This window comes from Peromyscus eremicus, chromosome 1, assembly GCF_949786415.1.
Source record: "Peromyscus eremicus chromosome 1, PerEre_H2_v1, whole genome shotgun sequence".
NCBI lineage: Eukaryota > Metazoa > Chordata > Mammalia > Rodentia > Cricetidae > Peromyscus > Peromyscus eremicus.
The window spans coordinates 132,519,586-132,544,568 of NC_081416.1; the positions used below are offsets into that span (position 1 = coordinate 132,519,586).

At 44.6% G+C, this 24,983-nt stretch overlaps 1 pseudogene; it reads left to right on the forward strand.

The window, feature by feature from the left end:
* LOC131917894 (uncharacterized) overlaps positions 1–24,983 on the forward strand; it is a 103,964-nt pseudogene that overhangs the window by 76,081 nt on the left and 2,900 nt on the right.

The window sequence follows — 24,983 nt, forward strand, 5'->3', positions numbered from 1 at the left end:
AATCACCTCAGGGGTACCAATCATACACAGCACATTGTGTAGTAAGGCCATCCCTGCAGCACTGGAGAATGTTATCTCAAGGGGAACAATAGACTTCCTTTTTCTGGTTCTTCATTTAGAATTTTGATGAGTCCAAACTGTTAAGCTTCCTGTATTGTTGCTACTTAGCTTGTCCTCTGCTGGGAAAATGCATCCCAGAGGTACCACATGTGGTGCATGAGACAGAAAGGCCACTGTTTTCACTGGAAGGTAAACTTAAACACATGGGCAGGGCCAGTTATTCAACTATGTAATCAGCCCTCTGTAGTTACAGGTTCTGTATTCATAGATGCAAACAACCAAAGGTCAAAACATTTGAAAAAAATTACATCTGGACTAAATTGCAGAAATGTTTTCTTGTCATCATTATCTGAACAATACAGTGCTTATGATACAGCAACCATGTGTGTAGCATTTACATTGTATTAAGCATCATAGATCATCTACCAATGATGTAAAATATATAGAATAATGTGCATGAGAGCTCTATAAATACTATATATACCATCTACAAGGAAGCTCAACATCTGTAGATTTTAGTATTGGCCAGATCCCCCAAACTGCATAGATACTAAAAAACTGATTGACAGAGGCTGCAGCCAATCAGGTGCAGTTTTCATCTTAGCTGGCCAGTTTGATTATCTCAATGGAAGCTCTCTAGTTACTTCAGGTGGGACAACTCTTTTTTTTTTTTTTTTTTTTTTTTTTTTTTACAATACAATTCGGTTCTACATATCAGCCACGGATTCCCTTGTTCTCCCCCCTCCCGCCCCCTCCCCTTCCCCCCAGCCCACCCCCATTCTCACCTCCTCCAGGGCAAAGCCTCCCCCAGGACTGAGATCAACCTGGTAGACTCAGTCCAGGCAGGTCCAGTCCCCTCCTCCCAGGCCGAGCCAAGCGACCCTGCATAAGCCCCAGGTTTCAAACAGTCAACTCATGCAATGAGCACAGGACCCAGTCCCACTGCCTGGGTGCCTCCCAAACAGATCAAGCCAATAAACTGTCTCACCCATTCAGAGGGCCTGATCCAGTTGGGGGCCCCTCTGCCATTGGTTCATAGTTCAGGGACAACTCTTCTTTGTTTAGACATCTCCCATACATTATCAGACATCTGACATTCCATGTCCCTCACAACAAATAGCAATAACATTCCCCAGTGATCATTACAATCAATGACACCTAGGTCTCATTGGAAGTCATGCTTTCTCCAGTTGAGAACCCTCTAGCTCTAACTAACAAGTATCTATGAAATATTGCAGAGAAATTTTAAAATTATAATGCAGCAAGAATCAGTTTAAAACTTCCAGTATGTTAGTAGATGCTGCTTGTCAAAGTGGAATGGGGCTAGCTTTTCTCTTACCAGCCCCCAGTCTCTGGGAGTCTTAGGCCTTGTAGTGCCCCCAGGACCAGATCCTGAGAATTTGTTATAAGTGCAAAATCTACCAAATCAGGAACTGTTTAATATTCACACTGCGGTTTGAGACACAATGCTCCACAGAATAGCCTAAACAATGTCATGGCTGTTTATATAGTTAGTCCCCTGCCCCAGTGGCACAAATGCTTTGGATCCCAACCCCCAATGGGGATTTGATCTAATTTGAACATCCCCACTGGAGTGAAGGCAGAAAGTTCTTTACCAGTGACCTATCACATTCCTACCCTACCTGGATTCCACCATCTTCAAATTATGAAACACCAAGTTTATTATTATGTTATCTTAACAATTCCTGTTAATTACTCATAATAGTCAATGACAGTCAAGGCCACAGCTTATAGTTTAGCATTTGCTCAGGAGCTACACTGTCTGGCATTGTCCACATTTCTTCTTTGTCATTATTTTAATTTTTTATCAAGAGTTTTCTTAGCCTGAAGAAAACCCTATGTAGCTGGAGAGCTTTTCTCCAGTTCCCGCCAAGCCCCGGTAGTCCCATAGCCCACTTATAAAATAAACACACAGATGCTTATGTTATTTATAAACTGTATGGCCGTGGCAGGCTTCTAGCTAGCTGTTCTTATATCTTAAATTAACCCATTTCTATTCATCTATAAGTTGCCACGTGGCTCGTGGCTTACTGGTATCTTAACATCTTCTCATGGCAGTGGCTGACAGTGTCTCTCTGACTAAGCTTTCCACTTCCCAGAATTCTCTTCTCTGCTTGTCCCACCTATACTTCCTGCCTGGCTACTGGCCAATTAGTGTTTTATTTATTAACCAACCAGAGAAACACATTTAACATACAGAACATCCCACAGCAACCCTACATTGGGGACGGAGAGACGGCTCAGCTGGTAAAGTGCTTTCTGGGCAAGCACAGAGACATGAATTCAGATTCCCAGCACCCACATTAAAAAAAAAAAAAGCTGGGCACAAAGGTACATCATGTGCCTGTCATTGCATCCCTGGGGAGACAGAGACAGGAGCACCCCTAGAGCTTGCTGGCTAGGTAATCTAGCTTAATCGGTGAGCCCCAGGTTCAGTAAAGGACCCTGCCTCAAAAAGTAAGGTGGAGAAATGACTGAGGAAGACATTCAACATTGACTTCTGGCCTTCGCATACAAGCACACACCTCCACCACTTATTCATGTACACACACACACACACACACAATCTTACTTTGTGACAACCATTTACCACACACCCTATCCTCTTCAGCAACAAAAACCCAAAAGGTCCTAAGACTGCAACCTCCAAAGGGAAGAAGTGAATTGAGGATTGCACCTCGGGGCTGCCAACAGAGATCCACAGGCAGAAAGGGTTGCTTGTGCTGGCCCAGGTCCCACCAGCTGCCTCCGGGAGACATCGTGAGCATCAACTGTCCTCCAAACTGCTCTGTCTGCAGCTGGCTAGGCTGTGCACTCACACCAACAGTCTGACCAAAGACTTCCTGTGCGTGACTTACCCATGCCCCACAGAGCTTCAGCCTGCTCGGCTCTGCTGATGCAACTCTTATTTGTCCGGAAGCTAGTTGACACTTTTCCGGTTGTCAGCAAAGAAAGTGATGGGTAATTCAGCATTAGTAATTAAGCCCACTTAAGTTTATCTTTTTTTTTAATTTTTAATTTTTTTTAAAGTTCCTGGAAGGTAGATTTTCAGTCACATTTAGATTGCCTAGGCCTTTGTTTCTGTAGAGGAGACTGGACCCCAGGAATGCTCAGTTCCTTAAGTTTCTGTTTCGTTCTGCTTTGACATAAACTCTCACTGAGCAGTTCAGGCCTGAAACCCTCTGTGTAGCCCAGACTGGCCTTGAATTTGTGGTCCTCCTACCTCGGCCTCTGGGTAGGACTAGGTGCTAGGACTGTAGTTTGTCCCTGTGCCTGGTACAGATGCCCTTTTTTTAAATGGTGGCAAAACATACAATACTGTATTAGCTACTTGTTGTGACAAATACCGGAGAAGAGCAACCTAAGAAGGAAGGGCTTATTTGGCCCCACAGTTTAGGATGCACTCCATCACAGCAGCAGGAGCATGACGGTTGTGGCTGGTCACATTGCTTCACAGTCAGGAAGCGAGAGAGAGAGAGAGAGAGAGAGAGAGAGAGAGAGAGAGAGAGAGAGAGAGAGAGACAGAGAGACAGAGAGACAGAGAGAGAGAGACAGAGAGAGAGAGACAGAGACATTGACAGAGACACACAGAGAGAGAATGTCTGTGTGTCTCTACGTATGTCTGTATCTGTGTGTATATGTTTGTGTGTGTGTGTGTGCCTATGTGTGTGCCTGTGTGTGTTTGTGTGTCTGTGTGTCTGTGTGTCTGTCTGTGTGTGTGTGTGTGCTCAGATTGCTTCCTCCTTTACAGCCATTCCAGGACCCCAGCCCAAAGAATGGAGCCACTAACATGCAAGGTGGGTCTTCCTGCCTCTCTGCAGACACCACTCATATTCAGACACACGGAGTTGTGTCTCCTAAGGGGTTCTAAATCCTGTCTCATTGACAAGGCAATCCATCATAAACATGTCCTGTAAACATTCTCATTCAGCCTCTTGAAGTGTTCAGCTCAGAGGTGTGCAGTAACTTGGCCTAGTTCTGATGCTGGCATCACTATTTGGTTTCAGAACCAATTTTGGGGATACTTCTGTAATTTCACTCACTTTCTATCCTTCATTATATATCTAGGGAAACTGGAAGTCTTCTTAAATTACTTTTTGTGTTCAGCCAGGATGCATTTGATTTATAAAATTTTGAAGACCGTGTACCACTTGAGTGCTAATATACAGAAATATCTGAAACCATAATCAAACTAAGTACACATAAAGGACTATTTTGAACTCATTAATAACCCATAGAGTGTTTTTATCATGATATACACATATCATTTTCTCCTATGTATTGCTTTTTCACTGAGCCTGAAGCATTGAGACATATATAATACAAAGAGAAGAGGAACATCTTTAATTACAACATACATAATACAAAAAGAAGAGGAACGTCTTTAATTACACATGGGGTACCTCCTCACAAATTTACAGTAACTTATTTTAATGTTTTAAAAACACTACACAACAATGAATATTTTTAAAGTTAAGTATGGGTGACCTAAATACTTTATTCTTTTCATGTACCCACAAATGCCTTTCTATTTATAAAACTTAAGCTCACATACACACTTTAAAGCTGCCTGGCTTCATGATGAGGCTAGTATTTGGAGGCAAAAAACCAAAAATATTGGCACTAAAAAAATTGCTGTCAGGAAAATTGGGGGTTGTTGACTTAATAACATAAGACATAATTGAGACTGCCTGTGTCCCTTGTTATGGGTGATAAGGCTATGATTAGGATCTCATTCTTTTTATTGGTCATAGTTTTTTTTTCCTTATTCTTATCTTTTTATAGCCACCTTCTCTAACCAGTAAAGCCTCATCCTAATTTGGGATCTCAGTCACCTTTTTTACATAAGCACCGCCCACAGGGGGAGTGAATTTTCAGCAAGTTACTTATACATACTTGCTCCCTAGTTTTCATTTGGACCCAATAAGCACCAAATAAAGAGCTTGTCATATCTGGGACTTTTTCTGTCAGTTAGAAAAGTAAAAATTGCCTCAATTTCTCTAAGCATTTGTATGTAATTCTTCCCCACTTCCATACCCACTCAATACCAACCATAGAGGACCACTATACTTAGACAACTATTTTGATAAATAGTGATTGCATTACAAAAAAACAAATGAGACAAGATAAACTCCAAATACTGGATTTCCAACACCATCAAATTGAATGGCTGAGCCAGAAAACCGTTTTAATCACCGTGAAAGAATCAACTTACAAGGTGGAAAGATTTGTTGTGACTCCAGGTTCCATCAGCTCCCAACAGCATCATGAGCTGAGGATAGTCAAGGTCTAGCCCTTAGCCTTTAAATACTTGAAAACTTTCAATCATGTATTACACACCTTGCGCTCTTGCTAAACACTGAGGAAAGTTCATTCTGCAAATTACGTGTTACAAATACACGTTCCTAGAAATCATCACTCTACCTGGAGGACAGGTAAAAAGTCGGCAGGTCTTAAACCCTGAATCAAGACTGTCTTAAAAGACCTGGGCTGGCAAAATGGCCCAGTGGGTCAAGTGCTTTCTGCCAGGCCTGGCGACCTGAGTCTAATCCCTGAGACCCACCTGGTGGAAGGAAAGAACCAACTTCTGCAAGCTGTGCTCTGGCCTCTCCCTGCAAACAAATAAATGAATATAATTTTAAAAAATTTAAAAACACCATCTTAAAATATCTGAATCCAAATGAGTGTTGTGTGCTTAGAAGGGAGTAAGGAGTGCCTCACTTCAGCGGCTCCTGAAGGCAGATGTTTGACCATGGGAGGAGTCATGGGGAGACAGATGTTCAGCCATGAAGAGGATCTCAAGTTCGTGGCCAACCTGGGCTATAATAGTGAGGCACAGCCCCACCCTACAAAAAGAAGAAAACAAGGTTAGGGGTGTGGCTCAGCAGGAGAGTTCTTGCCCAGAATATTCTAGGTCGTGGATTTAACACACACACACTAAACATCACACATCACACCACACACACACATACACAACAAGAAAAATGCATAGAATAGAAGCAAGAGAACAGAAGCTGACCTCCAGGGCCTTTAAAATATAACAGATCAGGGAATTGTTTACCTAGGACTGGGCTCTAATTAAGGACCATTTTTTTCTTTTTTCTTTTTTTTTTTGTCTTTGGTAAATCTGTGCCTGGCTCACTTCAGAATAGTAATTTTCCTAGGGCTGTATAATTTAGATGTTAGAAGATTCAGATAAAAATCACCCAAGCCCTTTGCCGTGGGCGTGGAAGCCATGTGTCCACACGTCCTTCTCAGTGTTGGTGAGGCACATGGCCCACATTTTCACTGTCCACAGAGCTGTTCCTATTACTGCATCACAGAGGTGCATGGTCCATCCTGATTGAATTTAGTGGGATGAGTTTTGCACTATCCACGGTGCTGTTCTTATTACAGCCTCGCAGAAAATACACATTTCCTTTTCTCAAAAGCACTGTTCACACTGGCACATGCGTGCGAGGCTGGCCGTAAGAAAGGCAGAAGGGCCAAGTGTGCTACACAGTGGTGGAGCTCTTGCCTAACACTCAAGATGACCAGAAGTCCAAGGTCATCTTTAGTCACATAGCCAATTTGGAGTTAGCCTGTGCTATACGGGACCTTGTCTCAAAAAACATTTTTTTTTTAAAGTTAAGGAAAGCCTATTAGGAGTACATGGAGTCCCCCTCAGTTATGGGTGACTTCACACGTTTTCTCCAAATTTCAGAAATATGCTAATGGTACATAACTATCCCACCCCTAAGCGTCCATACATTTGATCATTGCTGGGCGTAGTGGCACATACCTATAATCCTAGTACTTAGGCGACTGAGGCAGGGGGATTGAGAGTTCAAGGCCAGACGGGGCTGCATAGAGAAACCTGGCATCAAAAATAACAAACACAAAACAAAACAAAAAAGGGGGGGATGAGTGGGGATGGGAGCACCTCAAATCTGCAATGTTTCTTCTTAAAACATCCCTAGCCACATCTCCAGCAGCTCAGGCCCCAGCCTCTCCTGTCTTTCATTTCTGTCTCCCTCCTCCTCCTCCTTCTCCCCCTCCTCCTCCTCCCCCTCCTCCTCCTCCCCCTCCTCCTCCTCCCCCTCCTCCTCCTCTCCCTCCTCCTCCTTCTGCTTCTTCCCTTCTCACTGTGTAGCTCTGGCCACTAGAAACTACTGCATAGACCAGGCTGGCCTGAGCCTGCCTCCCCAGTGCTGGGATTAAAGGAACGCACCGTGTGCTACGGTGCCCCACGTGACTGGCTCCCTTCATCAGTTTTGTGAACCAATAACAGACCCTTATCCTATACTCCTAAATCCTGATCCATGTCTCTGGAGGACCAGGAGTCCATGTGAACAGCCAAGGGACTACTCTCCCCTCCACCCCGCCCCCTCTTTCTTTTAAAGGAAAAAGACACGGAGGCATTTCTTTATCCATGGATGAGAATTACACTGTCTTCTGAGGAAGGCAGAGGTACTTACACCCCTCCCCAACCCACCCCCTTCCCATTGCTTTTAGGTAGTGTTAAAGAAAAGCAACAGTTTATGCAAGAATTGACAAGATAACGGGAGAGGTTGTGGAAAAGCTTCTGCAGGGCATCACGGAAGAGCTCAGTAGGAGAGCCCATATACAGAGAGGCTGAGGTTTCCTCACTCCCGGAAGGGAGTGCTATGTAACCTTTTAGATTATGACCATAAAGAATATAATGAAAACTAAAATTGAGATAAATGCCGCTATTAAGAATAAAAACAGGACAGAATGGGAAGGAGGCTGAGCCCCCCCAAGGTCACTTCCCACGGCCGTGAGATAATTGCTTCACTCTGACCATTAATTTCTGTAGCTCAAGAGCTGAAGAAGTATGAAGGGGGAGTGGAGTGTTCTTTAAAGCCTTGGCTCACATGCTTATTTTAATCACACAGTTTAAATTATAACATTTAATGCTAGTTACTGTTGTATAATTTGGGCATATTTATAATTTTGATATATTTGTATATATACATATAAAATGCCTTGTGCCATACAGACAAAACTGTTGAAAAGTTGCCAGGCTGATCCTTGGCATTTCAAACACCACGCATAAATTATAAAGCAGAAGATGAATAAATTGCCCCACACGCGAATACACACCGTCTACTGGTCGGAGAGATGCTTGTCCTCAGAAACCAGGAGGACGTGTTTGTCCCATGTGTAACCATCAAGGGACCAGTCCAGAAAGCATGCCTGTCAACCAGAAAAAGAACACAAGAAGCAACAAACAGATCCACGGAAGTGGAAACAGTAGCAGCTCCATTCTGCCCTCAGGCAGGAAAATGCAAGCTTTGGGGACACCTCGTCCCAACCCTCACACTGGTGTCAGCGCTGTCCCCATCAAGTGCCAGCAGCCTGCAGAGCAGAGTGTACAGGCTTCCTTCCACAGGGGGCTTTGTGGAGAGCAATCTGCGACTTTCAAAGTTGGAGATGTGTGCTGCTCATCATCCGGCGGTTACACCCCAAGACCTGTAAGGGAAGGGCTTTTGTACCCTGGCAAACATGTAACAATAGTACGAGAAGGGAAGAGAAAAAGAAAAGAACAGTCATGAGCATGTTTCTGAAATTCAAAAAAAAATTAAATCATCTATGATCTGAATAGGGGCTCCATATATTCCTAGCAGGCTTTAGATCTCACTTGTTTGATTACTTATTTAGGGACAAGGTCTCATATAGCCCCGGCTAATCTCAAACTTGCTAGGTAACTGGAGATGACATTGCACTCCTCATCCTCCTGCCTCCTCCTCCCAAGTGCTGGGCTCACAGGCAGGTGCTACCATGTCTGATTTTGTGCTGGGCTCACAGGCAGGTGCCACCATGCCTGGTTTTATGCTGGGCTCCCAGACAGGTGCCACCATGTCTGATTTTGTGCTGGGCTCACAGGCAGGTGCCACCATGCCTGGTTTTATGCTGGGCTCCCAGACAGGTGCCACCATGTCTGATTTTGTGCTGGGCTCACAGGCAGGTGCCACCATGCCTGGTTTTATGCTGGGCTCCCAGACAGGTGCCACCATGTCTGATTTTGTGCTGGGCTCACAGGCAGGTGCTACCATGCCTGGTTTTATGCTGGGCTCCCAGACAGGTGCCACCATGTCTGATTTTGTGCTGGGCTCACAGGCAGGTGCCACCATGCCTGGTTTTATGCTGGGCTCCAAGACAGGTGCCACCATGTCTGATTTTATGCTGGGCTCACAAGCAGGTGCCAACATGTCTGATTTTATGCTGGATTTACAGGCAGGTGCCACCATGTCTGGTTTTATGCTGGGCTCACAGGCAGGTGCCACCATGTCTAGTTTTATGTATACTGGAGATCAAACCCCGGGCTTCAGGAATGCTAGGCAAGCACTCTACCAACTAAGCTACCTTCTAGATCTGATCTTTAGACTCAGTTCAAGGTACAGTTCCTTCTTAAGTACCTCCCTTTATGTCTATCAACCACAGTTCCACTTTCTTCTCCCGAGAAATGGAAATTTCCATCTGCTTCCACAAGAAGAAGGCTGGCCCCCTGGGTGCCCCTGAGAGACCTGCCATCCGGAGGACAGTCCAGGCTGCTGGGCATCCCTTTGACTCAGGCTACATGCTTGTCAATGGATAGGTCCTGATTCTGAACTTCCTGAGTATTCTTCCCACTAAGAACCTGGGTCTCCTAGCCTCTTTAATAACTGATCCAATGTCCCTGCTCTGGAAACAGGAGAGTCAATAGCTGAAAACTGAGAGGCTTAAAAAAGAAAGAAAAGGAAGGAGAGAGAGAGAGAGAGAGAGAGAGAGAGAGAGAGAGAGAGAGAGAAACAGACAGACCAAGTGGGGCATGTGAGTGCTTAAAACAATCTCCCATCTCTCATTGATGGGAGAAACAAATGACAAGATAGAAAAATCACCACAAATGATAGAAAAATCACCAAAAAATGTAGAATTAAGTCTCACTTCTTCCACTAACTACAAAAATGCACAGTGTTTTCCCATGGGAAGTGGTGTCCACTGCAGCCAAGTGGAAGAGCCTGCTGTCATTCTAGACCAAGATCTAGCACTTGGTCATGTAGTGCAGGTCGGTAATCCCAGCTACTATGGAAGCTGAGGCAGGAGGATCACAAGTTCGAAGCCAGCCTAGGCAATTCAGCGAAAACTTGGCATTAAAAAAAAATCATTTTTAAGGCTGGGCATGGTGGTGCACACTTCTAATCCTAGCATAAATCACTTGGAAAGAAGAGGCAGGTGAATCTTCATGAGTTCGAGGCCAGCTTGGTCCACATAATGAGTTCCAGGACAGCCAGAGATACAGAAAGCTCCACACATTTTTGAGACCCCTGTCTCAACAAACAACAACAAAACCAAAAAAATCATTCTTAAATATAAAAAAAAGTCTTTGGGGTGGAGGTCAATGGTAAAGAACTTACCCAACATATGCAAGACCCTAGGTTTAATCAGTATGCCACACAAAAAAATAAGGAAGAAAGAAGAGGGGAGAGGAAGGAAGTGAACGGAAAAGAAAAGAAATAAAAGGAAAAGACATGACTGCTCCTAGGTATGATGGAGGAAAAAGTTTATTGTAGATAAATGGGAGAGCATAGGCAGAGACAGGGACATCTAGGAGAATCCAGAGTGAACATGACCCGGAGCAGGCCACCTGAGGAGAGCGGGGAGGGGGGAGAGGACAGGAGCTGGGGACCAACAGGGGCAGCCTGAGCCAAGAGACTGGCATAGCCAAAATGGCTGAGTTTCATAGGGGCCAGAGGAGCTGCGGGGAGGGAAGCCCAGCCCAATACCTGGGCTGGAGAGTTCAGGGTAGGGTGGGAGGGAGCATGCCAGCCAGGCAGACCCTGTAACAGGTAAAGACTGAAGGATGCTGGGAGACCCTGGCTGCCAGTGTCAGCTTTGATGTGTTAATGGACTGCCAGTTAGCCATTTGTCCAGGGTTTGAGACCTAACAGGTTGGAAGGGAGGGAGAGAGGGAGGGGGGAGGGAGGGAGGGAGGGAGGGAGGGAGGGAGGGGGGAGGGAGGGAGGGAGGGAGGGAGAGAGGGAGGGGGGAGGGAGAGAGGGAGGGGGGAGGGAGGGAGGGAGAGAGGAAGGGGGAGGGAGGGAGGGAGGGAAAGAAAAAGGCAACTTCTATTGGCTTCAACTGTTGGCATGACAGAATGATTTCACTGTTCAAGAGGCACCAGATTTGTGTATGAACTTCCCAGTTTAAAAAATACTGTGCAGACAAAAACACCTGTTACTCTCAGGCTACAAACTTCAAAGCCATACTGATGTGAAGCCACACTGGACAGAGACAAGGCTCCATCCTGGTTCTCGGAAATCACAGGCACCTCCCTCCATTATTGTGCTGCCCGGCTCCCTCCCACTTCCTAAGCCCTCCAGCCACTGGGGGTCACTTTTTTGATTGTTTAGCATCCAAACCCCGAGCATTTGTTGTTTATTCTGATTTTCTTATTAGTTCATTGGATATTTTGTATCACTAACATTCAGGTCAACAACAGTATATGATTTTTTATATTGATCATCTGACCTGTTTTTAAAATTACTGTTGTACTGTCTATAGTCCCAATTCATCAAGTGAACAAAAAGTTCTGGGGTATTTAAGTTTAAAAGTGTTGTTAAGGGCTGGTGAGTGGCCAGAGGGTAAAGGGGCTTGCTGACAAGCCTAAGGACCTAAGTTCAATCCCCAGTACCCACATGGTAGCAAGAGGGAATGGATTTCCTGAACTTTGTCCTCTGACTTTCACGCAAAAGCTGTGGTACATGTGTGATGCTCCCCTTACAAAATAAGTAAACAAAATGTAAAGGCAGTGTTAAAAATGTAACTTTTAAAATGTAAAGTTAAATATTGAACAGGATTCCAGTGTAAGTCTGCAATGTGCATTTATATGTACTCAGGTTGGATAGCAACAACCGTAATAAATTCAAGTATATTCCCAAATCAATTAAAAATAAAGAATTCCCACACTCCAGTGGATGACCCCATACTTATGCACATACGAGCAGCGCTAACTAGACAAAAAAAGACATGAAGTTGATTAGGGGCTTGTTGGGGATGTAGAAGGAGTTGAAGGAGAGAAATAGTAGGTATATATGATCATATTCCATTATATAGATGCATGAAACTCTTATGAATAGATAAATAAGGGTGATGAGGAATTACAAAGAAGAGTATCAAAAATTATGGATTTTTTTCTTTTTTTGTCTTGTTTTTTTTCGGGGGGGGGGACAGGTTTTCTCTGTGTAGCACTGGTTTTTCTAGAACTTTCTCTGTAGACCAGGCTGGCCTCAAATTCAGAGATCTGCCTGCCTCTGTCTCCTGGGTGCTGAGATTAAAGACACATGCCACCACCACCCAGCAAGGATTTTTTTTTTTCTTGGAATGGCAATCTATATTTCTAAAAGAACCTCAGCAATGGAAATTTGACAATGAATGGCATAATCTGTCAATATTTTAATCTAATTTCAAGAATGGGTCACCATAGGCACATATATTTGAAGGCTCCTTTCTTTCTCTCTCAATCTCTCTGTCTCATGCTGTGGATCAGACATAAGCTCTCAGCTACTTCTCTAGCACCATGCCCTCCTGCCTACTACAATGATCCCAACCATGATGATCATGGGTTCATCCTCTGAAACTTTAAGCAAGCCCTCAATTAAATGCTTTCTTTGCATGAGTTGCCTTGGTCATGATGCCTTGTCACTGCAGTAGAAAAGTAACTAAGTCAGAAATTGGTACCAGGAACTGGGGTATGGTTGTGACAGGCCTGACCACACTGTGGAAGACTTTGGGACAATAGACCAGAAGAGTGGTTGAACCTGTAATTGGGGCTCAATGGATCATCCTAGTAGGAGTTTGGAAGACAGTAATGGTGAGGACAATGTGGATTATTAAGGCCCAGCTCAAGAGGTTTCAGAGGGAACAACTTTAGAAACTGGGCTAGAGATCATTCTTGTGTATTTAGCAAAGAACATGGCTGCCTTTTGCCCTTGTCCTAAGAATCTGATCTGCCTGAGGCTAAACTGAAGAGTTTTGAACTAGTTTTGTTGGCAGAGGAGATTTGAAGACAGCTTGATGTTGACTCTGTTCTGTAGTTATTAGTCATCACTCTTTGGGCAGATCTACAATGAAAATGAGCGGCAAACAAGGCAAAAAGAAGTGCAAAGTGTACAGATTGAGGAGGAAAAGAGCAACGGGGAATGTAATGTTGGAGCCAAGTCCTGTGCTCAAAGAGATACCTTTAAATAAAGGCCTGATGTGAAACGAGATACAGGGAGTGATGCCCTCAGAATGAGAACCCACCCAACTAACCCTGAAAATTACTAAAAGAAAAAAAAAAAAGAAAAGACCTAAGGAATTATCTGTTTCTAAAGAGCAACAGCACATCAAATCTTATGCAAATGCAATTCAAGGAAGGGGCCAGACTCCATCTCAGGCAGGCAGTAGAACTTGGCAGCTTCCCCTAAGTGGTTCTGGCTTTAGAGTCATGAAGATACATGAGTAAAGGGACTGTGGAATTCCCTCTGCAGTTAAGGAAAGCTACTGAGGCCAGGAGTGTAGCAGGGGAGTCCCTGCATGGAAGCCTGGAGAAGTCATTATGAGAAGCTGTGGAAGTGAAACCTGGATTGTATTGGGGACCCAGGATGTTGGAGGTACCAGAGCCATAGGGTGTAGATGTAACCAACTGTCTTATTAAATAAGAAACACAGAGCCAATACAGAGATGAAAGCCAAGAGGTCGGAGCAATAGCTTAGAGCTAAAAATCTTACCCTTCACTGTCGCTGTTGTCCTATCTTTCCAAAAGAGATCTACTTCCTGTGTGTCTGTCTTTTTATAGTGTTTCTGTTCTGCCTTCTCATTGGTTGTAAACCCAACCACATGACCTCCTAGTCACTGCCTGTCTATACAGACCTCCAGGTCTTCTATGGTTGGTATTGAGATTAAAGGTGTGTGTCTCCAATGCTGGCTATATCCTTGAACACACAGAGATCTACCTAGCTCTGCCTACCAAGTCCTGGGATTAAAGGCGTGTACCACCACCGCCCTGTTTCTGCTATGGTTTGCTAACAGCTCTGACCCCTGGGCAACTTTATTTATTAACATACAAATCACATTTTAGTACAAATAAAATATCACCATAATAGGGTGTCTTCCAGGGAGAGCTGCACACAGGGAGGGGAACAAGGCCAGAGAGAGAAGTGTGTTGCAGTCAGCAACACTGGAAGGGCAGAGCCATTGAAGCCCTTTGATATCAGACCTAGAGAGGCAGAATTTGGAATTTTTCCTGCTGGGTTTCAGTCTTGCTTTCAGTCCAGTATTTCCCTACTATGCTCTTTTTGAATGGTAAATGTATATTCTGTGTCATTGTATGTTTGAATTTTGTAATTTGCTTTTGATTTTACAGGGGGTTTCAATTCAGACATTGCCTCGAGTCTCAGAAGAGACTTTGGACTTTGAAACAGTGTTGAGACTGTAAGATTATAGTCTTTTGAAGTTGGACTAAGTAAATTTTGCATTATGATATGGACACAAACTAATAGGCTTTCTGCCTCTCCCTCCCCTGATAATAAGTTTCTCCACAGATGTGGTAGCCAGATCAAGCTGAACTGAAAAAGTATAACAGCAGGTTTAGTCAGCAGAGCAACTCTCAAATGAGTTCACTGGCCTCAGAGATTGAGGCCAGAGAAGTCATGCACCCAAGCCAGGGCAGGAAAGTTTTACAGATTGTGGGTGAGGGGTGATGACATGTCTGTCACAACCTGGGTTTGTGCCCAAGTATGGTCAAAAGCTGAGTGCTTAGGTGGGGACTTGGGCAGCTGGGGGCAACAGGGGAGGAAGTTGCAATAGTCCCCAAGAATGTGGAACTGGGCTTTTGGTTCCTTTCCTTTATTTGAAGACTCTCAACCAAACACAAACCTATGGTGACAGAGAGTGGAATGTGACGGTTTGAAAGAGAATGGTCCCCATAGACTCATATGTTTGAATGTTTGGTTCACAGTGGAACTGTTGGGGAAGGATTAGGAGGTATGGCTTTGATGGAAGAGGTGTGTCACTGGGATTTTTAAAAATTTACTCTTCTTTCATACATTACATCCTTACCACAGTTTCATCTCCTTCCACTCCTTGCAGCACCCCCCCACCTTCCCTTTCTTCAAATCCACTCCACCATTTCCCTTCAGAAAAGAGCAGGCCTCTAGTCTTAGTTTGTATTTTTGATTGCTGTAAAAAGACACCATGACCATGGCAACTCATAAAATGAAACATTTAATTGAGGGGGCTCACTTACAGTTTCAGAGGTTTGGTCCATTATCATCATGGTGGGGAGCATGGCGGCATGCAGGCAGACATGGTGCTGGAGGAATAGCTGAGAGTCCTACATCTTGCAAGCAACAGGAAGTTGACCATAGGGAGAAGTTTCTGTCCCACAAGCCATTCCTAAGTAACCACACAGAGGCTTAATATTAATTATAAATGCTCAGTCAATAGCTCAGGCTTGTTACTAGCTAACTTTTATATTTTCAGTTAACCCATATTTTTATCTATGCTTTGCCATGTGGCTTGGTACATTTTTCTCAGTATGGCATGTCCATCTTGCTTCTCTCTGTCTGCTCACTACTCCTCTGACTCTGCCCTTCTTCCCAGCATTCTCTGTTTGACTCTCCCCCAACCTTATCCTGTCTAGCTATTGGCCAATCAGCTTCTTTATTAAACCAATCACAGCAACATATATTCACACTGTGTAAAGGACTATTCCACAGTCAATTGACTCACTGAGTGGTAGGTGTCCTGAGCATAGGAAACCTCAAATCCTGACCCCATAGTGACATGCTTTCTCCAACAAAGCCATACCCACTCCCTTTGGGGGCCATTTTCTTTCAAACTACCATACTACCCAAGGATATCAACAGAACATGGTATAACAAGTTACAATAAGACTAGGAACACACCCTCATATCAAAGCTGGATGAGACAAACCAGTAGGAAGAAAAGGGATGGTGATGAGCTCTGAGGGTACAAAAGCCCATACCATTCCCAGTTATCTCTGTGTGTGCGCGTGCGTGTGTGTGTGTGTGTGTGTGTGTGTGTGTGTGTGTGTGTACCATGTCTGTCTACCTGCTGCTATGCTCCCCACCATGATGCCACAGACTCACCATCCTAAACAATAAGTGAGTCCCCAATTAAATGCTTTCTTTCTATAATTTGCCTTAGTCATGGTGCTTTGAATAGAAACTAAGAAAAATCCACCAATGTTTTTATATATTTCCAGGCAGAGCATAATAAGACACTTTCTGCTAATGCAATGGAAGTTATGAAACCACTGAAGTCTCTCAGAAAAGTAGAAAACCTCTGTCTCTAAAGGGGAAGGCATCAAGCTAAAGAATGCTGCCACTGTCTTCAAAAACAGGGCCAGTGAGATGGCTCAGCACCCAATGGTGCTTGCTGCCAAAGCTTGATCTCCTGAGCTAGGTCCCCAAACCCAATGTAGATGGAGAGGGCTGACTCATAAAAGTTGTCCTTTATCCTCCACATACGCATGTGTGCATACATAGAAAAATACAAATGTACACACAACACAAAATATAATAGGTGTAAGAAATAAAAAGGCACAGGGCAGAGTATTTCCAAAAGACCTGTAAAATTAGCCTTTATATTGGGTTGAGGATGTAGTTCAGTGGTAGAGAGATTGCCCGAGATGCTCAGACACCAGATCCAACCCCCAAAGAAGACAATGTCACCTTCATGGTAATGGGGCTCAGGGTGAGAACAAAAGAAACATGGAAATCTGTGATAGAATGTCTGTGACTAGACATCCTGTGGTGTCAATGCTGTAGAGAACAGAAGGAGCACTATCCTCGTGTGTGCATTCCAGCGTGTTACACACCATGACTGAGCCAAGCCATGCACAGTGTGAACTTTGAGTGTATGAGGCACATGTGTAAAAGCTCAAGCTTAAAAACTTTTCCATCAAAAGTTCCATTAAAAACTTTGTTTGATACTGTGAACTGTGACATAAACTGAAAGGAGGTGGGAGGGTGCTTAGAGATAAATAATTAAGAGCCATCTGATACAAGTGCAGTTGGGTTTCTGGGCGGGAACCCAGGACACACACCCACATCCCTGCTGTTGGCACCATGCAGAGACTGTGTGGCCATATGCTGTGCATTGCTAAAAGAAATAAAGAATGAGTGCTACTTTTGCTCTTCATGGACCGGCTAGTGGGGGTGCTTTGTGACACATGAACTGGAAATGGAATTATATTATTATATCTTCGTTGACAGCCACGGGCATCTGCCAGGAAGACCACTCTGGGAGACCGATTGAGAACGAAGCCACAGTGCCTTTTAGATCTATTCAAGAAAGCTGTTCACTTTTGCTTTTCCTTGTTTCTGCCTATTACAAGTGTTTACTCCAACATCCTACCCATCCCCCAGTAGACTGTCACCAAGGTTAAGGGAATAGATTGATGTGGGGAACTAGGAATTCCTCCTGGATCTGATAATGAGGGCAGCTGGGCAGTGCCTATATGGCAAAGGCAGGAGAGGTTGCTTATGGGTGTGAGTTTCTTTTCCTGTTGATGTAACAACATGTTCTGGCAAAAGCTACTCAGGGAAGGAAGATTTTATTTTGGGTCACAGTGTGTCCTGGTGGAAGTCACGACAGCAGGAGCCTGGGACGGCTGGTCACATTGTGCTCTCAGCCAAGAAGCAGAGGGAGATTGTATACTGATACTCAACTTGTTCTCCACTTTTTATGCAGTTCTGGGCCCCAGGGCATGGGATGGTGCCACCTACTTTTAGGATGGGTCTTCTGGCTTCAACTAATTTAAGATAACCCCTCACTGCCGTTCCTGGGGGTTAATGTAATGTAGATAATCCCTCACAGGTGTGACGGGAGGCTGGTCTACTAAGTGATTCTAGATCCGGTCAAGTTGACAATCAACATTAACCATCACAAAGGTCATTTCCACAGTGTTTGTTTGGGGAGATATCTCATTGGCTGAGCAGAAATCTTCAACTGCAAACCCTTTCTGATTGTTCAGTTAACGGGACTTTCTCAGCTGAGACATGTTGAAGGTGGGGATATTCACCTAAATGATTTCTCCAAGTCTACTGGAACATTTGTGGTTTACTCCTAACTGCATGTGTATGCAAGTGTCTCTCAGTCTCTGGATTAGGTCTGAGCCTTAATAACTTCATTTTCTTTCACAGAAGATGACAATTGACGTGAGTGCTTCTGACATATTTTGTTAAGAATGTGTGTGTATGGGTATTTGTTTTCTTCTCTCAATCTCTTTATCAGGCAGTATAGCACCGATTTAGAGAATATCAGTGGTTATCATATTTAACACTGAGATGCAAAAAGAATGTCCTTCAAGGGACATTGCCACCTAGTCTAAAATTTATAATATACTTGCAGTTGTACACGGAATAGCTATATCATGCTAGGCATAATTTCTGCAACTGGTCACGTAGCCTTAGATGGTATTTAGAACTGCTTTCCTCTACTCCCCATTCTGTATTTCCTCCACCCTCAGCAAGCACCTTAGCAGGTCTTGGCTCTTTTCCTGGAGGAGTGACCCACAACTTCATTCTAAAGGGTCTGTGCCCTTTGTCATCCTGCCTGAATTAGTCTGCTGTGGCTTCCCATTGACTTTAATCACAGGGCACAATAGCACCAGGAGTCGCCCTAAAGGATCTCCTGGATTCCAGACATAATCCTTCTTACCTCCATTGTGGAAAGGCAATCCCATTTCCCCTTGGTGCTATGGATCACTACCCCTCCTAACACTCCTTTCTGAGCCTGTTGGTTTAAGGACATCAGAAACCCAAAGTGGCCCAGGAGAAGTCTGAGCTTCCAGTTCAATGGAATATTTGTTGTGGCTTCTAGAATGAGGGTTCCTCTTCTGGAACCAAAACTTCTAAGCCAGAAAAACTAAAGAACATGAGGAAAAGGAGCAAAAAAATTTCTTAGTGGGTCACTAGAAGTGATAGGGAGTGGAACTCTTTCCCTTTCTACTCCTTGATTTCTGGACCCTTGGAGTCTGGCTATGGGAGAAACTGTACCATATATTGGACACTGATTCAAAGCATAAACCACCTTCTGGAGAACCCCGCCCCAGTCCTCCAGGCTGCTGCCACATAATTGGTGCTGTAATTAGGTCTACACAAGGCCATTCCATCTTTCTATCAGGTCAGCTGCTTCAGGATGGTGGGGAACATGGTAAGACCACTGGATTGCATGATTGCGGGCCCACTGTCACACTTCTCTGGCTGTGAAGTGAGTTCCCTGGTCAGAAGCAATACTGTGTGGAATACCATGTTGGTGGATCAGGCATTCTATAAGTCCACAGACAGTGGTTTTGGCACAAGCATTATGGGCAGAAAAGGCAAATCCAAAACCAGAGTAAGTCTCTACTCCAGTAAGGACAAAGCATTGCCCTTTCCACAAAGGGAGTACAATGTAATCAACCTATCACCAGGTCACTGACTGGTCACCCTGAGAAATGGTGCCATATCTAGGGCCCAGTATTGGTTTCTGTTGTTGGTAGATCTGGCACTCAGCAGCAGCTGTAGCCAAGTCAGCTTTGGTGAGTGGAAGCCCATGTTCTTGAGCCCATGTATAATCTCCATCTCTGCCACCATGGCCACTTTGTTCAAATGCCCATTGGGCAATGACAGGGATGGCTGGGGAAAGAGGCTGCCTGTCCACAGAATGGGTCATCCCATCTACTTGATTACTGAACTCCTCCTCTGCTGAAGTCATCTTTTGATGAGCATTTACACAAGACACAAGTATCTTCACAACCTTCACCCATTTGGAGAGCTATAGCTTTATACTTCTTCCCTAGATGTCTGTCTCACCAATTTTCCAATCACGCTCTTTCCACGTCCCTGCCCATCCATCCATTATGACAACAATGATCAGTTGGCCTTTGGGATTCAGTGCTGCCACCTGGCCCCTGCTACTTCGTGGCCAATCAAACCCATCACACTTAATTCATTTAACTGAGTAGCAGCATCTCCAACCCGAAGGTCTGGCACAAGGGAAAGGACACCAACAAAGCTCTTCAAATGTGCTGGTGCCCCTCATCATTTACATCTTATAGGATTAGGGAAGGGTGTGTCTTCTGGGCCCTCCTGGTGGGAAGATTAGGTTTTACACACTAGCATTGCCATTTCCCTGAGCCTTGAAGTCCCTCCATCAACACTAACCCAAGGGGTATCAGGCGTCTCCAGCTCCTTTTCAGTAGGCCAGCTTTTGACAAATGCTTCAGCCAACCATGCAAACAAACTTTTGACACTTTTTTTTAAAACTGTGCTAGCTTCCATATTAAACCTAGAATCTCCACTCAGTTGGCCCGTATCAATAAACTCGGCCTGATCCAGTTTTATGTTCCTTCCACAATTATTCCACACCCTTAAAATCCATTCCCACACATATTCCCAGACTTCTGCTTGAACGGATTAGCAAACTCATTAAGCTCTTTAGTAGTGTAGCGTACCTCCTCATGGACTACACTTTCTTCCTCCCCTCTAGGAGCCTGACTATACTAAGTTTAGTTAGAGGTCTGGAGACAAATACATTGGTGGGCACTGAGGGACATCAGTATTGTCTTCACTGGCATCCCCTTCAGGGAAAGTCACTGCTGGTTCAGCAGACAATGAAAATTAATTTCCTCAGTCAAAGGCAGAAGAGGCAATATTTCAGGGGCTGGGCCTGTGAGTACCTCTTCTGCTGAGGGTGGAGGGACTACTTCCCCAGGTGAGATAAACCCTTGAGAATCTAATGATTCACAGTTCTCAGCTTTAATATGGTCCTCTCGCACATCTCCATCCCAAGTTACAGGATCCCAGTGTTTACTAATAAATGCCCTTACTTTAACTGTGGACACCCTCTGAGGCTGGGGCTTAAATTTTCGAAATATTTCAGCCAACTTTGTAATGAGGACTTCGGTTTGGTGTTCTCAAAATTGAGCTCTGTGGCTGCTGGAGAGATTCGTTGCTTTTCCATCTACTTAGCAGTTGCACCTGAACCTACTGACATTTTAACTACCATCTGCAGCCCCATGGCCCTGCAGACAGCACCTCACCACTCAGGCTGCAACCTTGTGGGAATTCTAGTCCCGTCGGCATGGGCTCAGCCACTGCTGCCTGTAGTTTTTAAGTAAGCCTCTACTGTTCTATTTACCAATAAAGATTCGGAAGTCAGACGTTGTGGTGAAAACCTGCTAGCTCAGAGAAGAAACCAGCTGACTTCCCTTTTGGCGGGAAGACCCAACAATAGAGCATCTCTCCAGCTGTCCCAAACCAAAAAGACCAGGAAACTCCAAGTCCCTCCCTACTTCTTTCTGTACGTCTCTCTATCTGTCTTCCTGGGTCCTCCATACTCTCTCTGGCCAATTCCTGTCAACTAGTTGCTGGCTTCACCCCTGATCCAAGGCTCATTTTATTAACAGTCTTGGGTTTCACAATGTGATCAAGTATCCCTAAACTAAGATTCTCTTCCAGGGCACACTTAGAAACCTTCAGACTGTTATGTGTTTCTGGAAATGGTCGATTTTAATCACCGAGTTCATTGTTGTCCTTCACCATATTCTGAGATGCTGGAAGTTGGTTCATTTTATCAAGAAGCTCGTCCTTTTCCTTTATCCAGAGATGAGAGGAACAACCAACCACCAGCAGCATCATCTCCCTTAGTTTTTCACAAACTGTCAAAAGTTTTACATACAAAAAAATAAAAAATAAAAAAATAAAAATAAATAAAAAAATAAATAAATAAAAAAGTTTTACATACAGAATCACCAAAGCCACTGTCTCTCGCACTTCATGAATCAGGTTAATCAAATGCATTTGTCTCCTTGAAAAATAGCTCCTTCTCCTTCTGGAAAACACCAAAGACAGATGACACCAGAGCAGCAGGTGGGCCCGGAGGACCCAGGGCCCAGCATTAGGAGCCTGCTGTGGGTTCCACAGAGGATTCAACAGCAGTCTTAGGGGGCTGTGGCCATGGTCGAGGCTGCAGAGCTCGTGGAGGTAAAGCTGAAAACAAGGAGTGGATCTGTCACCAGGCTGGGCCCCTGGTCAAGGACATGAAGATCAATCCCTGGAGGAGATCTACCTGTTCTTCCTGCCCATGAAGAAATTCGAGATTATTGACTTTTTCCTGGACACATCCCTAAAGGATGAGGCTCTAAAGATCACGCCAGAGCAGAAGCAGACTCGGGTTGGCCAGAGGAGTTCTTGTCGATACTGGGGACTACAATGGTCATGTTGGACTTGATGTTAAGTGCTCCAAGGAGGTAGCCACTGCCATCTGAGGGGCCATCATCTTGGCCAAGCTGTCTATTGTCCCTGTGTGGAGAGGCTACTGGGGGAACAAGATTGACAAGTCCCACACAGTTCTGTGCAAAGTGACAGGCCACTGTGGCTCTGTGTTGATAAGTCTCATCCCTGTCCCCAGAAGCACTGGCATCGTCTCTGCTCCTGTGCCCAAGAAGCTACTGATGATGGCTGGTATTGATGACTGTTACACATCAGCCAGAGGCTGCACTGCCACCCTGGGCAACTTTTACAAGACCACCTTTGATGCCATCTCTAAGACCTGCAGCTACCTGACCCCCTCTGACCTCTGGAAAAAGACTGTTCACCAAGTCTCCTTATCAGGAATTCACTGACCATCTTGTGAAAACCCACATCAGAGTCTCTATTCAGAGGACCCAAGCTCCAGCTGTGGCCACCACACAAGGGTTTTTATGTAAGAAAAATAAAGTAAGTTAAGTCCTTTTTTAAAAGTTTGTAAAGTAGTTCTTACATGGATGGGCTTTCAACACTCTCCAAGCTTCTTGGATATGCATCAGTAACTGTAGGTATTGGCCATTTGGAAAGCCTATTCTAGATACTTCAAAAAAATATATCCTTATACTTATGTTGCTCTAAAGCCATTTCTGGGACCAAAATCTGTATTAATCAGGGTTCTCTAGAGGAACAGAACTGGTAGTGTGTGTGTGTGTGTGTGTGTGTGTGTGTGTGTGTGTGTGTGTGTGTTTATATGGATTTATTATTAGAATGGCTTACAGCTAGTCAACAATGACTGTCTGTCTACCAATAGAAGGTCCAAGAATCCAGTAGTTGTTCAGTCCACAAGGCTGGATGTCTCAGCTGCTCTTCAGTCTATGCCAGAATTCCAGACAAGTAGACTGCAATGCCAGTGAAGGGATGGACTTGCCAGTGAGAAGAAGAGCAGGCAGGCAAGAGAGCAAGCTTACTTCTTCCACGTCCTTTATATGGGCTGCCAGCAGAAGCTGGGGTCTAGATTAAAGGTGGCTCTTCCCACCTCAAAAGATCCAGATCAGAAGTGGGTATTTCCACTTCAAGTAATTTAATAAGAAAAAATTCCCTCACGGGTGTGGCCAGCTGCTTGGGTTTTAATTAATTCCAGATGTAGTCAAGTTGACAACCAAGAGTGGTCACCACAGTGCCAGAATTGTACACAACTCTCTTCTTACAAAGGATGAATATCTCTCTGTTGTGTACTCACGCTCAATTTTCTTCATCCATTCGTCCACTGATGGACACTTACATTGATTCCATAACTCTGCTGTCCTGAACAATGCCGCAGTGAGCATGGGTGCACCAGGGTCCATTCTACACAATGGCTTCAGAACATCTGGGTGAATCCCAGAAGCAAGGGGCTGCTGGATCCCAGAGCAGTTCTACTGTTAGTTTGTTCCGCTATCCATTATAACTTTACTGATCTGTAGTCTCGTTAACCGGGTAGGGTGGTTTCTCTTTCTCTCCCACATCACCGGCCTTTGTTATCTTTGTCCTTGTGAGAGTGGTTATAATGAAAATGAAATCACTGGTATCCATGCTAACAACACCAGGATGACAAAGTGACTGGGAGATCACGAAGGGCAAGTTCCTACACGAGATCGTCTGGTGGTAACTCCTGTAAAAGACTGCCCGAGACACACCGGCCAGGCGACATGGCTCAGCAGGGAAGGGTACTTGCTGCCAAGTACCCTGACAACATGAGTTTGATCCCAGGCCCTGCATGGTAGAAGGGGAGAACCGAGTTCTTCTGAGAGTTGCTCTCTGATCTGCACACACACACACACACACACACACACACACACACACACACACACGCATACATATTACCACAGTCTCGTACAGGATGTGTCCCTGCAAGGCCATCTGGCCAGCACCAATTCTGTCACTCTTGTCATAAGCCTCTGCAGCCAAATATTATTATTTCAAAATACTTGATGCAATCCTCATGCTTGAAAAGCTCTTCTTTGCCCCTGTGACTATGCCCGTAATTTACTATGGGGGGGTGTGTGTGTCCTACTGGGATGCTCTGCCAATCCCAAACAGGCAGAGCTGTTCTTTGATGTTGTCATCCTTTTCAGACTGGCCATCCTAACAGCCTTCCTGGTTTCACTTGCCTCTCTCCAATTATTAGTGCGGTTGGACATTTTCTTACATATCTCTTAGTCTTTGACACATCTCCTTTTGAAAAATGTCTGTTCAGGATCTTTGCCTATTTCTTAAGAAAATCATTTGTTTTATTTCTAACCAATAACTTGAGTTCCTTGCATATTGTGGCTATTAATCTCTTATCAGATGTATGGCTTAAAAAATCTTTTATCATGGGGGTGGGAAGACTATAAAAGCTTGTGGATGGTGAGGAATGATAGAAAATCCTGTCTTCTGGGAATGCTCTGTCCATTGCCGTCACGGACGCACAGTGGATGTAGTGACCTGCACAACATCAAGCTAGCCACAATGCCAGCATAGCTGGGTGAGGAGCTCATTCGGCCCCAGCTGAGGAGCTGCTGACCATCAGTGGCTGCTGGGGAGGGAGACTCGTTCTCCTTGTGTGCCTGGCCACTGGTCTATGAATGGCCCCATATCTGT